At 43.2% G+C, this 22,500-nt stretch overlaps 1 protein-coding gene across 2 annotated transcripts in view; it reads right to left on the reverse strand.

Moving 5' to 3' along the window:
* LOC138210391 (poly(rC)-binding protein 4-like) overlaps positions 1 to 22,500 on the reverse strand; it is a 94,940-nt gene that overhangs the window by 57,180 nt on the left and 15,260 nt on the right. For both annotated transcript variants that reach the window (XM_069169520.1, XM_069169521.1), the window contains exon 2: positions 6,707 to 6,759. The gene's annotated coding sequence lies outside the window, so the exon portion shown is untranslated. The remainder of the gene's footprint in view (positions 1 to 6,706; positions 6,760 to 22,500) is intronic.

Raw genomic sequence — 22,500 nt, forward strand, 5'->3', positions numbered from 1 at the left:
GAAGTGAGAGCAATCAGAGACACAGCGGAGCTCCGGGAGGACAGAGTCCCCCGACGGACGGGGGAGACAGACGGGAGGAGACAGAGGAGATGGACGAATCGACTCAATGAGAGATCGCCCGAAACCAAACAACACAGAGGAACATCTCACTTATTTTATTCTGAATATATTCAGCGTCGTCTCTTCACCAACGTCAGCACTGAGTTCCAGTCTGATGCTGTCTGGGATTCTTTCAGGTCCTCAGGCGGCTCCGCTTTAAAAACAGACATGATTCTTAAGTGGAAATCACTGCATGGGCTCAGGAACACTTGTTAAAGATCTTTATGTTCCCCAAAATCTGAAGTTTCTCTGCTCCAGTTTCAGGTTTCCATGGTGACATCACAGATGTTCATGGTGACATCACAGACGTACCAGCGGTCACGTTAACGTGTGGCGCTCGTGATGCTGATGAAGAGACGACTCTGAATACTTCCTCATGAAGGTTTCAGCTTCCTGCTGCTCCAGATTGTGAAACTACTGTTGTAAATAATCTTTTGTATTAAGTTTATGAGGTTTTCCAAAATTGTAAACAAGGTAATAAAATGGAAGCCACTAAAAAAAGCAGTATAACAGGAAAATACCTGTAAATATATGTATATAACTAATTGTATGGGGAATACATATTTTATATTATAGATATATTACAAAAGATGAATTATCGATTTAAATGCAAAATAAAATTAGCATTTTAAGGAACCAACAATCCTATATCACTGATATTTACCTGACATATAACAAATGTTGTGATTATTCTAACAGCTGAAGTCCAATGAAGTCACATTAATCTCTTATTCCACTCTTTTTTTCTGCTTTTTTCCCCCAGCGACCCAGTTTCCTCGTGTTTATTATGAAAGTTTCAAGCGTGTCTTGTGATTATGCATTGTGCACAGTGTGCCCAAACATATGCATACTGTATATAGATATAGGGAATTTAAATAACCACAATGGAGAGAGAAAAAAAGCACAATGCCAAACTGGAATGAGCCACAACGACGGAGTGGAAAGACGCCCGAGGCTGTCGGATCGGAGCCTCGCAGCAAATTCATTCAGTCCAAAACACGACTAATCCGCAGAGCTGCACCGCCACACGTTCACGTTTTTATCCTATAAATAAATTCATTTTCTTCTTCTTTTATAATTCACAGGAACTCGCGGGTGTTCCGCCTGACAGGAAAAGAAAAACACACCTGCTGTGAAAAAGACGATGAAAGAGTCGGCGGTGGCATTTTTTTTTTTGCCGCCTCGCAGACCACTGAATGAACGACAGAGTCGCAGCTCAGACGGCATTCAAATGACACTCTGCTCGCTGCAGAGTATTTGAATACCAGAACAGGATATGCATATCACCGCTGAGGACGCAAAGCACAAACACACAGCAGCGATCCTGGAAGAAGTCTTTAATGACGTCAGGAGGAGCGACAGGTGTTCCTGCCGGGTTTCAGGTGTCTCAGACACATTTACTGTTGAATTAAAGGATCATTATTGAAAACAGAGCAATAAACAGGCTAAATTAAGTTTTATCTGATTCCCGAATTATTATTTCTTCATTTAGAATAAAAAGTCTTTTATTTGCTCCCACAGGTTGACTCCAGCTCTGCGTCCTGATGAAGAGGTTCAACTCTCAGCGGTCTGAATTAGCCGGTGTCTCTCATGGTTCTCGTGTTTTGAAGCGATCTCCAGTAATCACAACCGACTGCAGAATGTTCATTTGGGGGAAAATAGAGCAAATCTGCAGGGTCTCAATTAGAAAGGAAGAGACGTTCATCTGGATGCCAGACGTTGTTTTTGACTCATTTCCTCCTTTTTAACAAATGTTGCCATCGTCGGTTGTCGTTGGCAACGAGGTGGAGACGGGAGGAAAAATAAATTACATGTAAGAATAAAAACTGATGATGTTTACTGGAGCATCTGTTCAGACCGCTGAACAAACTATTTTCAGGGTTTGTTGGCTGAGACACACTGAAGATTTCTACAAATCACAGTGTGCAGAATTTGTACAGATATTTTTCAGTTAAATATTTGGTTTCAGCTGCAGTCGCTTTTTGATCCGGTAAATATCTACATTTACAACCTGAACTTTCCCATCAGCCTCGTTCATCAACAACTTATTTGTTTTTTCAGTTTGTGTCACGTAGTTTCTGGTTGGATTATTCCGACCTTTTAAGCGAAAGAAAACACCATGCAGTTATTCTGTTGCAGAGCTAACAAGCTACAAGAATAAAGGAAATCTGTGATTGGTCTAGGCGTGTCACTCAGGAAGAAGTCAGCCAATCAGAAGAGCAGATTGCTGATATCAATGAATCTTAAAGACACAAAGAGAAGCTGAAGAGAGGAGATGGAAAATGTTTTTTAGGTGCTTAAATCCATAAAAATATCTTCTTGGAGATCAAGACAGAAAATACACTGTCTAACTCTGAAGTATGGGACCTTTAAGGTAACGGAAAGATGGTCGATTTGGTTAAATGTACTTACTCATCTTTTTTTGGTTTTATATTTCAAGACTCTTTGAATATTTGAATATCATGTAGTTCAACGTAAATATGTGTAAATAAAAGTTTTGAGTCTGAATTTTCAGGTTGTCCATCCCATTCTGGTAAACGTGATATCTCAGGAACGCCTCGAGGGAATTTCTTCAAATTTGGCACAAACGTTCTCTTGGCCTTAACGATGAACTCATAAAAATTCGGAGGTCAAAGGTCACTGTGTCTTCAAAAAAACGGAAGAATTTATACACTGATTATTACCCAAATTTCACACAGTGACATTTGCCAGCCTGGAGACAAACACACCTGTTTACATCACTCTCAACTCAGATGGGCTAACAGAGATTTACAATTCACACACTGAACTGTGTGCAGTCAGAGAAACGTGATGTTTGATAGATTAAATAGGAGTTATATATGACGGAGAACAGGAACATGTGTGTGTAACGTGAGTGTGTCCGTGTGAGGGAGTTTATGAGGTCACACATCAGGTCACGGTGTAATCTCCTCCAACCGCCGGGGCCTTGGCTGACGGAGGCAGCAGCCTTCTCTCGTTTCACGACACCTGAATATGTATTCTGCTGCCATTTATAATTATATATAAATATATATATATATATAAAATGATGCTTCGGCTCAGGAGACGGGATGAGCGTCCGTGTGAAGGTCACGAGATAAAACCATTAGTTTTATTATCTTCTGATAAATATTTTCATGTTTGTGAAATGCCTCCAGACTCGAGCCGCTTCACACAATCAAAGTTTTATTTCTATAGAAGATTCAAACTTTCTTCTACTTAAAGGAAATATTTTGAATTATAACTACTTTTTAAGGTTAAAAATGCGAAATATTGAGTCTTTATTATCCTTTTTTGTCAGCTGTCATGAAGCCAGATAGTTTTATTATGGATCAGATGAACTCAATCAACTCTCTTTAACTCAAACCGACGGATTCTCGCTCCGTTTTATTATTGAGGAACATTCAGGTGTTGTTTAGCTCCGTAATAGATAAGAAATCTGCCTAAAATAAAGCATTAAGTTTGTTCAGGAACTGATAGAGTTCGTAGGCAGCGACGGCGTAACACAAGGTAGGAAAACAAATGATTTGTTTATGACCGTATCTGGAGGGAAGAGTTAAAATGGTTGTAAAGTAGATTCCAGTTGCCGGAGCAGAGGCTGCGTTTCCTCCTGTGTGACATGAATTCTTGTTGAAGCCTCATCACCTCCTCGCTGTCAGAAAAATTCAATTACATAAATGATTTGTCAACACACCCACACGCCGAACTCCCATTCTCTCTTTTCTGGTGTGGGGCTGTTTTGCCTACTCGACATCTGTCTCGCTCTCCTCCTCCCGGCTGCGTATGAAAATCAAGCGCTCAGCCATGTTTGCTCTGCGTGCAGCAGGAGAGGCGCTTTCAACCGGCTGCTCCGGCTCCAGAGACACTTTCTGCTCCCTGAGTGTTCACAGATATCATCTTTATGTCTCAGTACCTTTACAAGGCTGCTCGAACAGCATTAGAGTGTGTGTGTGTGTGTGTGTGTGGGGGGGGGGGGGGGGGGGGGGTGATGAGGAGACAGAGGAAACAACAAGAGGAAGGAAGGAGGAAGGAAAGGAGGCCTTTAAAGGAACCAATATTTACATACTATAAAGCTATTACATAAATAAACTCCTTATTACAGTCAAAACAAACAAATTCACCCAATTAAACAGTTGTGATGTAAATGCATGTCGACTGTGTTTGCGTAGTTACTCTCGCTGGCAGAAGGGGGCGATAAAAATGTCCGAACGACAGGTTTAAGATGAAAGTGTCTCTTTGGTAAATGACAATAAACGGCGTGAGAAATATTGTCGTAGATTTTGGCGTTTCCTGGCTTTAATGGCTCTATTACAGTAAAATGATCTTCTGAAGGTATCAGACTCTTGTAGCTCCTCCATATTTATTTATTTCTACCACGTTTTCTTTATCGCCACATAACTGTTGGTTAATTATCAAAAATATCGGTGTCCTTGATATGTTCTGATGAGTTACTTGTAGATATTTGATGACATTTATACTTTTTTTTATTCACAAACTGCAAATAAAAACAGCAAAAAGAATAAAAGCAGATGTGACATGTAGCTAAAAACTAAAAAAAAATGATGAAGTAATATAAATGAGGAGGTCAAAACAGGAAGTAAACAAAGACTGCACCAATGAGCACAAAACTAACATGAACTGTTTCATACTAAAGACACAGAATCTGAAACCTGCAGATGTTTCTGGGACTTTGTTTTGTTTATTAATCGATATTCAGACCGACACTGTGATTGAATTGGTAGAAAAGAGTGACGGCCGACGTCCACCGAACGCAGCTGATGTGATGGAGGAGGAGAGCGCAGACAAACAGGCAGGAAGTAATGGACTCTTTATTGAATTAGATGCTCCACAAAAGCAGAGCAGTCATTATTATCCAGCTGAGATCCTGACACAACCGCTGATAACAGGATCCATTAACCCGATTGGCTGCGCAGCCATTCATCACAGAGCATTTTAAAATGGCTAATTCATTTCTCTGTTTCATGCTCACTGATCATCAGCAGACCGTCTGTGTCGGGGGTTCACGTGTCGGTCCAGGTTTTCATCTTCAGCTTCATCACATTGTTTCATTTACATCATATGAAGAACAAACAGCAGGCGGCTGTGATCACATGGTTTATTCATAAAGAGAAATCATGTATTAATGTCATGAAGGTTAAAGTTTCTTCAGATTCTGTCCGTCACCATCTTTGCTAGTTTGGAGCGGTTTGGAGCAGGAAGTGACCATATTTGGACGAGCTGGGGGCGGAGCCAGCGGTGGATCTGACCGATCTGATTGGAAACCTGACGATACTACGTCCCGCCCACCGATAGCTGTAACCTGACTGCACCACAGGCCTGTCAATCAAACAGACACGCCCCCAAAACCAGATCTTCTTGAAGCTTCTTCCAGACACTTTTTTTTTCAGACCCGGAAGCTACGAACTCTTTTATATACAGTTTTCATCTGTTTTCTGTCGTTGTTGTGGACGTTGAAGTCACATGATTCAGATATTTCTTCATTTACTCATCTGTTTCTATTTAAACTTTACTGTATTTTGTTTTTGTTGATGCAGGAACTTCAGACAAGTGTTTGGAATATTTCAAAATGTTTCAGAATTTTTGTGTTTTCCTAATTTCTATTTTGCACAAATGGAAACTGCATCAAACAGGTGGATGGATGTTCACCTGTAACACGGACAGAGGATCTGAGAGGAAAGAAACACACACACACACACACACACACACACACACACACACACACACACACACACACACACACACACACACTGCGCAGCCTACGCAGGTCACACAGAGTCCGTGTCAGCAGGAAACGAGCTCCTACGGCCCGACCGCTCCTCCTCTCGACCCGCCGCCTCCAGGTGGGGCCTCAGACTGAAAGACTGAAAGCGCCACGGCGACGGGACGAGATGTAAATTAAATGTCAGGAATACGTTTAACACAGCAGCCGGGAAAACAGCAGCTTTATAAATAATTATTTTTTTCAAGTCTCATTTCTGATACACGGCTTATGAAAGCGAGAAGTCGCACAGCGCTCCGTCCTCTGAAGAGCTAATCCCTCCCGATGTCCCCAATACGCCCCGCAAGTGTGAACTACTTTAACTGGGGCACACAAGAGAAGAAGGATTTTTTTTTTTTTTTTTTTTTTTTTGGGGGTAATTGGGAATTTGTCCAACTTCCTAAAGTATTTAATCCAAGTCTAACGTAATGTTTCATTCAGATCAGTTTAACTTCAGCAGTTAAAGATCAGCAGCAGAAGTCTAATCTGCAAAAACAAAGTTGAGGCATTAGAGATAAAACCAGGATGAAGAATGGAAGGATCTCCGTGGCTGAGTGAACGCTGCTGACCCAAATCCATCTGATTTCCTTCTTCTCCACATTCAGGACTTTCTAAAGGCTTTTAACATCTTACACACTAATTGGCATCTCAGCACAGAGAAATAAAAAGAAGAAGAAGAAGACAGTAAAATTGACTTAAACGAAGGATGGAGGGAGGCAGCAATCAGCGAGGGATGAAGATAAAAGGTGCAGCTGGACAGAAAGAGACGAGGATGTGTGACACATTGAAGAAGAAGAGGAGGAAGAAGAAGAAGAGAGACTCACTCACCGAGCTGTCGGCTCAGATCTGTGGTCGTGGCGACATCCCTGGAAGAAGACGTCCTGCAGGGCGAAGAAACAAGCGGTCAGATGAGTTTTAGTAAATCAGTTACACACAAACAAAATCCAAAGAATTAAAGTGAATGTTTAATCCAGAAACACATTTAAAACCAGGAAGATGTTCAGAAAACCAGCGACATCTTGGAGTGAAACGTTATAATAACATCCAGATTTCATCCAGACTCGTTCAGCTCCGACTTGAAAGGAAAGTTTTATTTTATTAAACAGAGCTGCTGAGAGCTGAAAAAAAAAATCCACTAGAGCTGGTCATCTGAAGAATAATTAACATCTGAAATCAAATCAGAGGAATGCTTTGTTTAAATGGAGGGAAGTAAATAGTGTAGTTTGAACATCCACCATCAGACGCTTTTGTTTCTTTGGTTTTAATCATGTCTGACATGAATTTTAAAAGAGAATAAAACACGACATGTTTGATCTTCTTGGTGTAATTCATCCCAAAAATGTTGAAGTGTTCCTTAAAGACTGCAGGTTGGACTGACGTGCTGACCTCTGACCTCCGACACCGTCAGCTTCCTCTCGTGGTTTTTCTGCTGCGTGTTGAGACTCCGACCGTCTCCAAGACGACCACGATAACTTTAAAACAACACCGAGATGGATCCAGAAGTGAGAACTTCGCCGGCCCGTTCGCTCCACGAGAGCTCACATGAAACACGTGAAGGAATCACGCGTGATGTAAAGCGGGAACACGTGCAATATTTAACCGTGTTTATTTAGTCTGTTTATTCTTCCGTGATGTTTTGTAAAAATTAAAACTTGATTAAAAGGCGGAGGGAATCCAAGAACGTCCCGTCGCAGCGATCAAACGTGGCGAGTTCAAAGAGAAGCAGGAAAAATAAATCTGATTTTCATGGGTTTGAATTGAGTTTTAAAAGGTTTCATAACGTCTCCATCGTGAATCACAACGACAGGAAGTCACAACGTTCATCCGGTTTCTCTTTGTTCGCGCTTCACGCCGAGGTCGTCAATAAAAACGCTGACGAAGCGCTTTTCGTTGACGGAAAGACGCCGCGATGTTCACACACAAAAAACTACCTGACTTTGTGTGTGTGTGTGTGTGTGTGTGTGTGTGTGTGTGTGTGTGTGTGTGTGTGTGTGAGAACGTGCACCCCTCTGCCCTTTTCCAGATGTCGGACTCTGCCGTGTGTGTTATCTAATGAGGTCTTGGCGGACAGCAGGCCTTCTGTCTGTCTCTCTGACCAACATTTCACACACACACACACACACACACACAGGGTCACATGTTCTGCCTACTGAGCATGCTCAGTGCGCATTCATCCGAGCAGGGCGGGGATGTCTCACCGGACACCAGATTTAAACAAACACAGATTTATATCTGTCTGTGATTAGTGATTAATCAGCATTATGTCAACAGGTTTTACTTGAATATAACTCTGTCATTTAGATGTCAAAGTTTTGAACTACAGGTTTAAATCTTACTGATGGAAATAAAAAGTCCAGGTTGTTCTGGCTCTCAGTGGTCGACTGTCTGATTCAATAACCCGACAGTTAATCAGTTGTTGGTGAACATCAGGCTCCTCTTCTTCTCTTCTATAAGATGTGTATTTTAATATTTCATTTGCATTTCAGCAGCTGATGTTTTTCTGTTTTCTTTCAGTCTTCTCGTCACTTTTTAAAGTCGCGTTCCTGGCGGTGAAACCAAACCTGTTTACCTCTGAAAACATCCTCAAAGCAGGAAAAATAAACCAGAAATACTTTTTTTTAGGCCACAGAAGAGGATCAGCTGAGAAACATGAAGTCAAGGGAGCAGAGTTTCACCGAGGATCAGAAGTATGAAAAGAAGCAGACTGGTCATCATAAAGGAAACTGCTTTTACACACAAACTAAATCCTGATTTCATATTCAAGCTCACGAATGAAGGAAAGGAAAGTTGAGATGTGCAGCGTTGGAGCATCGACTCCCTGCAGGTCTTTCTCAGGACATAATAATAATAATAATAATAATAATAACTATGTTTACACGGCACTTTCAAGGTTAATGAAGCGGAGAAAAAAAGGAACGATCAGCTGAAATAAAATCACCATTTGTGCTGCTGACACACACACACACACACACACACACACACACACACACACACACACACACACACACACACACACACACACACACACACACACAAAAACCCGTCAGGCTGCGAGCGAACGGACGAACAAAGCTGCCGCTGCTTAATGAGAGACGTATCAGAGCTTCAGGTTTCACTTCATGAGTCTCCGTCTCATAAGAATAATATCCATGAAAAGCTCTCGGATCGTTTAGTAAAGACCGAGCAGGGAGGTTTGATTGTTTGAGCGGAGACACGTTTCTACCAACTCACCAGAAACACACGTGAAATTAAACTGAAGGATGAAGTGATAAACCTGTCAATCAAACAGACACGCCCCCAAAAACAGGTCTTCTTGAATCTTCTTTTCTAATGAATGAGGGATTATTTTCAGATGGACCTCCAGAAAACTAATAAGAAGGAGTGACTTTAGCTAACAACACCGAGATAACTGATGGACACATTTTATTCACTTTGGATTTGATGAGAGAAGTTGAATGGGAGTCTATGGAGCCGGAGGCTTTTTGGAGCCGACCTCTAGTGGCACTCGCTGGTATTGCATTTTTCTGACCTGACTCTACGAACACTTTTATATCCAGTCTATCGTTTGGACCAATCAGAAGCCTCCCTGACAGAGTTGTGTGAGGGAGAAGTTTTCCTCAGTATTCACATTCACAGGAAGGAGAGAAGTGTTTAAGTTTTTCCTAAAGTTTCTCCACCATGTGATGAAACTGAAAGAAGAAAGCGTGAGACGGAGAGCTGCAGGATCTGTGAAGACGATCGGGGTTATTGATCAGCACTGATGTCACAGATTACCTCTCAGCAGCAGCAGCTTTTCAAACTGCTGGTTTGAGGGCAAAAACAGTCTTTCAAGTGAAAGTAAAAGCCGTTTCAAGTCCTTCAGTCTCCCTCCAGAAGAAAACTTCAGCTCCTTCTGAAACTCTTAACGGCCGCGTCGCCGGCAGGAGTCGAGTTGTCATGAAACATGTCGAGCGAACTTTAACTGAATCCTCAGAAAAGATGAATGAATGGTTCTTTTCACTCGTCTCCTGTGACGTGAAGCAGCAGCAGGAGATGATGGTCCAAACTGAAGGGATGCAGATTGTGTTTCATGGAGGATGTGAGGAAGGTTAGCTCCTCACAGAGCTCATGCTTTCATCGCTTCACTTTTAAAATGAGATTAACGAGATTAAATCATCGTTGTTGCACGTTTTGCAGTTTGAATTCAGTCAAACCTCCTTTTTTAATTTCAATTCTAAAGTTTTTGTCGTTCGATCCACTCTGATTAAAGGTCAAAGGTCAGGATGAAACCGGGCCGCTACGATAGGGCTTCTCTGGTCACCTCGGCGTCGTAACGTTCGCTGGATCGCTGCAGTTCTGAGAACGAATGTGGAGTTTGTCAAAACCTGAAACGTTCCAGTGAAGTTCAGCTTCCAGCACGACGGGAACACTGATGATACAGATGCTGCTGCTGCACTTATAATCAATACGATCGATACCTGTTACCACGACGACGCCCAGAAACCTACAGGTCAACGAGACGTCTCTCCGACCTGCTGACAGACACGCGTGGAGTTTTTATGTTCTTTTATTTGGGTTATTGTGTTCTGTTCTTTCATCATATTGTGTCTGCGGGTTCCCTTTGTGCTGTCAGCATCTCGATGTTCTGAGCGTCTCCCTGATTATCTGCTCCACCTCTGAGAACGGATCTTCGTCTCGGTGGAACTTCTGTTTGTTTCCGGCTTGTTCCTCATCAGTTAACGACGTTCCTCCGAGGTCAGCGGAGGTCATCCACCAGAATGAAGCGGCAGATTGTCTCCGCTCAGATCGGTCGCTCAGAGTCTCCCTACTTTAGTCTCTCACCTTCACTCAGACATCACGGAAACAGTCGTTACAGGAAGTGTAAATCTAAAACTATCCTTCCACTTTGATCATTTTCAGACTCAAACTTTCTTTTAGTTTCCTTTAACTCTCCGTGTCCTTTCCCTCCATTGTGTCCTCCTGTCGTCCAATCCTCCGTCTTATCTCCTCGGTGTTGTTTTATTCTTCAGTGTATTTACAGGCAGATGAAGTGATTAATGGGAACATGCAGATTAAGGTAATAAAGAATTTACCGTCATGATAGCATCACAACAAGGACAGAAAAATGTTCAGATTCCTGATTTTGTAAGCTTCCTGATACGATCTCCGCCCCCTGCTGTCAGGTGTGACATGGATTAGTCAGAACAGGAAAGCACACACAGACACACACACACACACACACACACACACACACACACAGACACACACAGACACACACACAGACACACACACACACACACACACACACACACACACACACACACACAGACACACACACACACACACACACACAGACACACACAGACACACACACACACACACACACACACACACACACACACACACACACACACACAGACAGACAGACAGACACACACACACACACACACAGACACACACACACACACACACACAGACACACACACACACACACACACAGACACACACACACACACACACACACACACACACACACACACAGACAGACAGACAGACACACACACACACACACACACACACAGACACACACACAGACACACACACACACACACACAGACACACACACACACACAGACACACACACACACACACACACACACACACACACACACACACACACAGACACACACACACACACACACACACACACACAGACACACACAGACACACACACACACACACACAGACACACACACACACACACACACACACACACACACACACACAGACACACACACACACACACACACAGACACACACACACACAGACAGACACACACACACACACACACACACACACACACACACACACACACACACACACACACACAACAACTGGGACTCGTACACTAGTCAACAGGTTTGATATCATCTGTTTGATAATGGACTCTGAATCGTGTATCAGGAGCTTCTGATTGTGGTTAATGATCAGCGATGGTCTTCGTCAGCGCTGCTGAACTTTAGATCCATCTTTAGCTTGCTGCTTCGTGAGCTTCATGTCTACCAGATGGTTCAGTCTTGTTCTTTTCCAGTAGCTGTTTTCAATGAAAAGCTTTGAAAAAACCCTGAAGGCATCACCTGCACACAACAAACATCAAACTGCCCCAAACATCACCAAACATGCTGCAGACAAAAAAGCCCAAGATAGAATATTTAAAACAGATTTTACATAGTTGAGATAAAAAAAAACAAAAAAAAACAAAAAACAGGTGGGTCAGACTGTCAACAGCGAGTCCTACTGGGACCTTCTGAGGGAAAACTGTGGCGCCATGGCAACAGGGTTCTCCAACATGGCGAGTTTCTCTGACTTGAAGTGTTTCCAGGCTGTAACGCCTCCTCTTTTCTCTCAGTATCGGGCCTTTTGAATCACATGACCCATCAGCCTGTCGCTGCGGTCACGTGACCACTCTATTTATACCCACCAGTCTTGTTACGAACTCTGATGGAATCTTTTTTTCAGGGCGTGAAATGGAGCGGCCTCGGGCTGGAGGCTGCCGGGTCCTCGGCATCTCGCTGAGGGAGATCAGGAGGCAGATTCTCGACGCCACGCATGAATTTTCACCGGCATTCGGGTGTCGAGCAGAGTTCAGCAGGAATCTGCTGGGTTTCTCAAATCCGAGGACTTAACAGCATCACAGACGCCTTCGGGGAGCGCTGGTGCAGAAGATAATCCATCACGGGGAGAAGTTCCACATGACAGTTTTCTAATGTCTAAAAAGGAGAAGATGGTCCAACAACATTTCTTCTAATGCAACACGTCACGTCTACATGTGTTCAAACATGTCGGTCGGTGAGTTCACAACTTTATGAAGCCTCCAGTTCAGATTCTGAACCTGACTGCACCACAGGCCTGTCAATCAAACAGACACGCCCCCAAAAACAGGTCTTCTTGAATCTTCTTTTCTAATGAATGAGGGATTATTTTCAGATGGACCTCCAGAAAACTAATAAGAATAATTAAATTAAAGAATAATAGGGCAGCACGGTGGTGCAGTGGTTAGCATTGTCGCCTCACAGCAAAAAGGTTCCGGGTTCGAATCCGGTCCTGGGCCTTTCTGTGTGGAGTTTGCATGTTCTCCCTGTGCTTGCGTGGGTTCTCTCCGGGTTCTCCGGCTTCCTCCCATCATCCAAAAACATGCACCTCAGGTCAGGTTACCTGGCGCCGCGCTAGTGGCAGCCTGCTGCAGCAGCTCCCCCCTGAGAGCCCCCCTGCTGTAGTGAAGACATTTCCCCTCGGGGATTAATAAAGTGTATAAAATCAAATAAAAAATCAAAGAAGGAGTGACTTTAGCTAACAACACCGAGATAACTGATGGACACATTTTATTCACTTTGGATTTGATGACAGAAGTTGAATGGGAGTCTATGGAGCCGGAGGCTTTTTGGAGCCGACCTCTAGTGGCACTCGCTGGTATTGCAGCTGAAGACACTTCTGGATCAGAACCATTTTACAGACCTGGAGAACACTTTTATAAACAGTCTGAGGTTCAGTCTGAAGGCCATTGAACGGTCACTGTGTCAGATTTTGGATCGATTGTTTATCGATCATCAATCGACCCCAACGTGCAAAACAAAGACAGGAAATCCCAAAGATTCGTCAACGACGTACGCACAACATCCGATATTGTTTTTTCTTTAATGGAGGATGTAACATGAAAGATGTTAACTTGGAGCCAAATATTCTGCTCAGATTCAAACAACTGGCATAAATCTCTGAAAATAACCCGCTGACCTCTTTTGTTCAGAAACTAAAATGTCGTGATCGTTTGTGTCGTGTTGTTTTGATGTCGGAGATGTGAGGTTCCATCGCTGCCGTGCGAACGTTTCCACTTCATCTCCTTCTGTTCAGCAGTGACAACGAGCAGGATTTGGACTCGACTGTTCCTCTCAGCGGAGATTAAATATTATGATCAAAAGCAGGAGACACACACACACACACACACACACACACACACACACACACACACACACACACACACACACACACACACACACACACGTCACATCTCATAACTCAGATGGAGGTGAGGTGTTGATGACAACGTGATGGCAGGTTGAGTAACACACGTCAATGAGCACTTAAACACGTCCTTCAATTAGACAGCTGCGACTGAAAATCCATCCGCTGTTACTGCAGTCGCCCTGCCGGTGTGTGTGTGTGTGTGTGTGTGTAGGTGTGTGTGTGTGTGTAGGTGTGTGTGTGTGTGTGTGTGTGTGTGTGAGATATTTTGGCAGGTCATGATGACATCTTCTTCCGTCCATCTTGCAGGTTTCCATCAGCACATTTAAACAGTCTCTTCTTTCTGTCCAATCAGAGAGACTTCCAGTTACCTGATGAGTCAACTAACAGATAATTAAACTGCAAAAATATTGTAGTTCTGAGCTTCTAAAAATGTCCCAAAAAATAAACACACCCGTTCTTTTAAGTTTCACGCTTACAAAACGTGTATCGTTCACGCCTTGACAGCTCAAAGCGTGTCTATTTCACGCTTTGCTGTGATATTCTGGGTCGGCATGTCATAGCTGCTGTCATTATTTTCTCCATTTTAAAACATCAAAAAACACCCGGAAATACCTTTTTACAAAACAGGACATCTAAGATTTGGTAAATTAAAAACTGTCAGTCCAAAATCTCGAATATTTACAAGTAAATATGACAAAAACAGTAAATTCAAAAAGACTAAAGCAGAAGATGTTTGGACTTATTCTTCTTTTTCATTCATCCTGTTAGAGATCGAGACACAAAAACAAGATTCTTAAAGTTGAACTGACTTTTTGTGCCTCATACGAACTTCTTTTATAACTAACATGGACGACGTTTGTGTCGTCCATCTCTGAATATTGAAGGAACGATGACACGAAAACACGAAAACACAAATACACAAATACACAAATACACAAGACTCGTGCCGAGAAGAGTGAAACTGAAGTTGGATAATTTAAAGGCTGAAATACAGTACGACATGTTTTAGAGACGGTCGGTCGTGTCTGTGACCTCACCGCTACCTGAAGGACGACCCCCCCTCCCCCTATAACCCTCCCCTCGACCCCCAATCGACCCCGAGTGTTAAATTACTCTCATCAGCACCACCATCCTCCTTCCAGTCCCATCATCCTCCTCTCCTGTTTCCTCTCCTCCATCTCTAACTTCTTCCTTTCTGTTCTCCATCCTCCATCTCCTCCCCCTCTCCCTCCCTCCCTCCCTCCCTCCTCTCTCTCCTCCATCTTCCCTCTCCTCCGCCCCCCCCCTCCATCCTCCCCCTCTCCCTCCCTCCTCCTCCCTCCCTCTCCTCCCCCTCTTCTGTTTTTCACTCCGTTATATGAGCTGACTGTCATCCCTCCGTGTCCTTCCTCCATCCCTTCTGGTGGGTCATCTGATCTCTCTCTCTCTCCCTTCCTCCCTCCATCCTTCTGTCTCCATACAGTAATGATTCAAAGAACCAGAGACCACCCTGGAGAGGAGGAGGAGGAGGAGGAGGAGGAGGAGGGGGAGGGGGAGGAGGTCGGCCGGATCGATACCTTTTAACAGGAAGGTGCTCTCAGTTCAGGTTATAGATCTCTGACACACACTCCTACATACACACTAACACACACACACTCCTGCATACACACTAACACACACACACTCCTGCATACACACTAACACACACACACACTCCTACATACACACTAACACACACACACTCCTGCATACACACTAACACACACACACACTCCTACATACACACTAACACACACACACACACACACACACACACACACACACACACACACACACACACACACACACACACACTCCTACATACACACACACACACACACACACACTCCTACATACACACAAACACACACACACACACTCACTCCTACATACACACTAACACACACACACACTCCTACATACACACTAACACACACACACTCCTGCATACACACTAACACACACACACTCCTGCATACACACTAACACACACACACACTCCTACATACACACTAACACACACACACTCCTGCATACACACTAACACACACACACACTCCTACATACACACACACACACACACACACACACACACACACACACACACACACACACACACACACACACACACACACACACACTCCTACATACACACACACACACACACACACACTCCTACATACACACAAACACACACACACACACTCACTCCTACATACACACTAACACACACACACACTCCTACATACACACTAACACACACACACTCCTGCATACACACTAACACACACACACTCCTGCATACACACTAACACACACACACACTCCTACATACACACTAACACACACACACACACACACACACACACACACACACACACACACACACACACACACACACACACACACACACACTCCTACATACACACACACACACACACACACACTCCTACATACACACAAACACACACACACACACTCACTCCTACATACACACTAACACACACACACTCCTACATACACACACACACACACACACACACACACACACACTCCTACATACATACACACACACACACACACACACACACACACTCCTACATACACACTAACACACACACTCACACACACACACACACACTCTCTCACACACACACACACACACACACACTCCTACATACACACTAACACACACACACACACACACACACACACACACACACACTCCTACATACACACACACACACACACACACACACACACACACACACACACACACACACACTCCTACATACACACTAACACACACACACACACACACACACACACACACACACACACACTCAGTAGTTTTCAAACCCAGAACACGTGTTGTGAACATTAAACCAGCTGATAGCTCGCTATCGGACAAAAAAAAGGAAAGAAAGAGAAAGAACAGAAGCGAGATGTTCTCCGAGATGTTCTCCGAGATGTTCTCCGAGCAGCTCCACGTATCCGCCGACTCAACCGCGTCTCCGTTTATCTGATTCTCCCGTTAGCTGCGCTTCATTAATCTGCAGAGTTGTGAAATTTAGTTGCACGAGTTGAGAATGAAATCAGCCGAGGGGCAAACTGCTCTCGATTTACGGCCGTCAGGGTTTTAACGTGAGCAAATTTATCTGCAGCTCTGAAGCAGGAAGAGATGAAAGTGGAGGAACACGGAGGATTTACTGAGACAGATCTGCATCGGCTCGACTGGTCCGCAGAGAGAGAAACACTCTGAAGAAACAGCAGATGCGCTGACTCGGTCCTTCAGACCGCCTGCAGGAAACGGAAACCGTCCCAGAGACGCTGCATCTTTCTCTTTCATTCTGTTTCAGGTTTTCGTGTCTCCGCGGGACACAGAAACTGTCGGTGACGAGCCGTTTCCACGACGATGACTCTGCACAACGAAAAGCGTCGCGTTCGAATTCCTCTCCCCGACAAAACATGTCGAACCTCGAAGGGCCCGAAGAGGGAAACAGAAATCTGACACACACACACACACACACACACACACACACACACACACATACATACACACTAACACACACACACACACACACACACACATACATACACACACATACACACACATACACACACACACACACACACATCAATTCACGACACGAGTCTGAATCCAGATCAAACAAACGCACACGCTGAGACACATCAGGCTCGATCTGCTGCTTCCTGCCTCACTCATAATCCTCCTTATTATAAGTAAGAAGTAATCGCCCCCCCCTCCCCCCTCGCCCCCCCCCTCGCCCCCCACATAGCCCCGCCCCCCCACCGGCGCTGCGAGCCTGAACCCAGCCAGAGAGAGATGTTGGTGTTGAATATAAATCACAGACGTCCTCATATCATCGTGATCTGAACTCTAATTTAAGACCCGAGCTGCTGTCTGTGTCTCTGTGATTGACAGCTGGATCAGCCAATGAACACGTCACAACTCGTGACCTGGAGGCGTGTGGAGAACTGGTCTCTTCTCATGAACACGACTTCATTTAAACGCAGCAGTTCTTCCTCCGGCTTCATGTCCTCCATATTTTCTCGCCGTGCTACAACCGTACAACCGTCGCTTCATCTCGCTGCTGCCGCCATCGTTGAAACTACGTTTAGAAACAAACGCATCACTTCAGCGTCATCGCACTTAGCCACGCCCACTGATGTCTGATTGGTCTTCCGTCCAGAGAGGCTGAGCAGACCTTAATGTCAACAGAGTTTCCAGACTGAAGAAGAACAGTTTGTTTCTTAAGTTTCCACCAAAAAAAGAGACTCAGACCGTTTTAACGGATCCTGTTTCCAACATCATCTATCTTCTGTCTACGTTTAATTTACTGATGCTGCGGATTCATCAAACCACTTACAGTACTCACGCTATCAACCTTCATTGTCCTTCACTCCGTTGTTTTATTCTTTAATGTGCCGGATGCGGCGCGATGAGTCATCGTCGGCGTGCTGTGACTCATCGTTGTAATCCTGCTCTACATTTCATGTTTGCACATTTCTCACCGTTATTTTTACAGAAGGGTGTCGAGTAATTTCTACATCGCACACATCGTGTTGTTCTTTTGTTTTTCCTTGCGGTTTTTTAAAAGTTATTTCTGAATGCAGTTTGATTCGTGCTGGAGCTCGTTGCTCTGACGGTGACGAGCTTTCATTGTTCAAAGCTTCAGCGCTCTGAAAAGCATTTCGGCAGTTTCACTGAAGTTTGAGCTCCTTGTTCACATCAGAGGCGCCGACAACATCAGGAAACATAAAAACAGCAGAATCAGGACTCAGACGATTATTGAACTGATAAACAGTCAGATATCGGCTACAACGAGGGAAGCAGGTAAATCACGTTAGGTGCTTGTACCGTTACCTCCACTTAGGATCCGCCTCCCAAACTTTATTTAATACAATCCATTTTCACAAAAAAGGAAATTATGTTTCATGATGCAAATCTCTAGTTTTCGTGCAGTTTGGAGGGGAGAGTTTCTCCCAGGTTGTTTTCTGTAGCTACATTTTAAAGACGTCCCCTGAACGCCTCACAGAGAAGCCTGCAGCTGCTGCAGCCAAACTCAAACAGGCGAAACTGTGAAATACGATGTTCTGATGTCAGATTTATTTAAGTTTGATCTCAGGTTTCCGTCCGAGCAGAGTCTCCAAATGATAAATACTGCGGCTCAAAGACGATGATGACAATTACACCTCCATAAACGTAGCAGAAGTTATGCTAGATATCAGGATTTTTTTTTTTTAAAGTAAATAGTAATGAAGAGCAATACAAGTATAAAAGTTTGGAAAACAACATGTTTGACCTGCACCTGCCTTGTTTTGAAGCACCAGAATATTTGGCAAGGTCGTGCTGATTCTCCTGATTTAACAGGTGCTATAAAACCTATAATGACTACAAACTGCAAATAAAATGGACAGAATGAGTTTTACAACACAGTGCTGTTAAGCTTCCCTATTTAATTATATTGGTCTTCGTCTTATCTACAAATAATGAAGGTGTTCTATCTCCTGCTAAACACAAATCATAAAATTACTTTGACGCAGAATAATAAGTCATGTTTTAATTATTCCAAAATTGTATTTTAGATTTAGAATGTAAATTTAGAATGAAATATGTTTTAATGAAATGTAATTTCACGTAACAGAAACATCTATTTTTGGCCTGTAACCCTCCATCCTGAGTAAGTTTTGTCCGCTCTGGTGAAAAAGGTCTAAATGTACGGTGGCCGAAGGAGGACAAAATACATGCGAGAGAAAAAAAAAGAATCATCAACAGAAAAGTGCTCCAATTAAAAATGCTACAAATACTGGAACTATAAAAGTGAATGCAAAAAGGAAAATGTATGATGACAGGAAGCTTTCAGTGAATACGACTGAAAGAAAACATGGAGCCGACCTGCAACAACCTCCGAGACTTCAGCTCCAAACATTCCTGCAGAATTAAAATGCAGTTTGAATCCGCTCATCATCCGCTCATGTTCGATCCATGTGTGTGTTCACACGTCCAGCATGAAGACGCTTCGACTGGAGTGAAATATCCTGGAGTCAAACAAAGAGTTTGATTTTGGGAGTTCGATGGTCTCACATAACAAAGCAAAAAGAGTTGATTTGAACTCAGAGTTTATTCCAAAGATGTGAATTTATTAATAATCGTCTGATAATTCCCTCAGAAACGCTGACTCATGAGGCGTCGGTCATTACGCTGCGATTCCAAGCTACACGGTGAATGGCGGGCGCTCCCAAAAATAGCACAGGCCTTGTTAAATATTTCAGTAACTCAGATGGCAGCAGGAGGAGGAGGAGGAGGAAGAAGAGGAGGAAGAGGAGGAGGAAGAAAAAAAGCCTTCAAAATAAGCTCCAAACAAAAACACAAAAGTGGTTTTAAAGCAGCGCTGTTGTTACTGCGACGCATCATAAGTGTTTCTTGATCTGCGCTCTCGTTCAGAACGACGCTGCGACGGATCTCAGAGATTCGGCTGATCAACACTTCTTCACTCAGAGACTTCGACTGAAACACAGACAGAAAATCACAGAGAAACTCTGCTTCTAAAACCACAGTCAAAGACGCCACAGTTACCATGTTCAGGACACACACACACACACACACACACACACACACACACACACACACACACACACACAATCTAAATTGCACTAAAGCTCCTCCAGCTCCCGACCACATTCCCCGCCTCATCAAATCTAATGGAGCTGCGGCTTCCTGCTGCTTCGAGGCTGGAAATGGATTTCACTGCTGCGAGCTGGAGGTGGCTGTGTGCTTAAAATGTATGAAGGCTTTACATCGGCGTCACTTATTTACTCTCTGTGTGTGTGTGTGTGTGTGTGTGTGTGTGTGTGTGTGTGTGTGTGTGTGTGTGGCACCACCATTAGATCAGAATACGCAGCACTCGTCCTCTCCTTGTTGTTTACTTCTAACAGGAGCGGCAGCACAAAGTTAAATGGCTTCAAATAACTGCTGCGCTGCACAATACGAGAAATAATACGACTTTTCCGACTTCATGGGAACACAGTACGACCTGGTGAGTATTTGTTCTGCAGGTTTAACCACAGACTGAATGTGAACATGTTCAGAGTCTTCGGGTCTGAAAAGTAAAGCCGATTCAGATTGTTTTAAAGTCCAATACCACCGATGGCCAGTAGGGGCTGGCTCCAAAAATAACTCCAAGATATCCTCTGATGGAGATCAAAGACTGCAAATAAAAGACTGTAAAATATGGACATTTAACTGTCACTAAAGAATAGAAAATAGGCCAAAATAGACATTAAATTGTTTGAATTCAAGTGTAACTTATTAAAAAACACAAAAGGAGTTTGTCTCTGCTTGTTCAATCTTTTCATGTTTTAGGAAAAGAATAAAAACTAACAAAATACGTCCAGACTTTTTTTAGAGTCACATTTACATTCTTGCATTCATGAGGTCAGAGGTGCGTTTTGCACGCAGCAAATTCACATCTTTGGAATAAACTCTCAGACTTCAAATCAACTCTTTTTGCTTTGTTACATGTGAGACCATCGAACTCCCAAAATCAAACTCTTTGTTTGACTCCAGGATATTTCACTCCAGAAATTTGCTGTGCAGGTCGTGGTTGACGATTCGACTCTGAACCTCGAGGGGGGCCGTCCCAGTACAATCCAACATTTACCGTGTATTTATTTTTAGTCAAGTTAAAATCCTAAAATTGTAATTAAAGTCTTGGCTGATATTAAACAACAGCTTTCAAAGAAAAACTATTCCGCTGCAGTGAAAAAAAATACATATTTGTATGTTTTGGTGAATCAGGAAACATCAGGAACAAGAAGTTCTTTCTGCTCCAAATATAATCATCAAAGGAAAATGTTACTGCTCATGAATATTAACGGAAAAGAAAACTGTTTCTAGACGGCGGAAGTTTGAAGATCCTGCAGTTTTCTTTCAAATATTTATTTTTCTTTGGCCAGTTTTTAACCAGGCAAATTATTTTTAAACGTCACTGCTGCTAAACATTTCACAGGTCAGCCAGCGATGAACGCGGCTTTAAAACACTTGATTTAACCGGCTTGTTCAGAAATGAAATAATAATAACAATATAATAATAAGACGTCTTCTTTAGAGCAGGAAGTAAAAAACGGAATCAATGAACATACGTACATACATGAACATGTGTACATATATGAACACGAACATATGTACATACATGAACATGCGTACATACATGAACATAAACATGAACATACGTACATACATGAACATGAACATGCGTACATACATGAACATGAACATGCGTACATACATGAACATGCGTACATACATGAACATGCATACATACATGAACATGAACATACGTACATACATGAACATGAACATGGACATACGTACATACATGAACATGAACATACGTACATACATGAACATACGTACATACATGAACATGAGTACATACATGAACATGAACATGCGTACATACATGAACATGAACATGCGTACATACATGAACATAAACATGAACATGCGTACATACATGAACATGAACATACGTACATACATGAACATGAACATGCGTACATACATGAACATGAACAT

Source organism: Embiotoca jacksoni, unplaced genomic scaffold (assembly GCF_022577435.1).
Source record: "Embiotoca jacksoni isolate LCO1_2020_lvr unplaced genomic scaffold, fEmbJac1.0.p SCAF_46, whole genome shotgun sequence".
NCBI classification, from domain to species: domain Eukaryota; kingdom Metazoa; phylum Chordata; class Actinopteri; family Embiotocidae; genus Embiotoca; species Embiotoca jacksoni.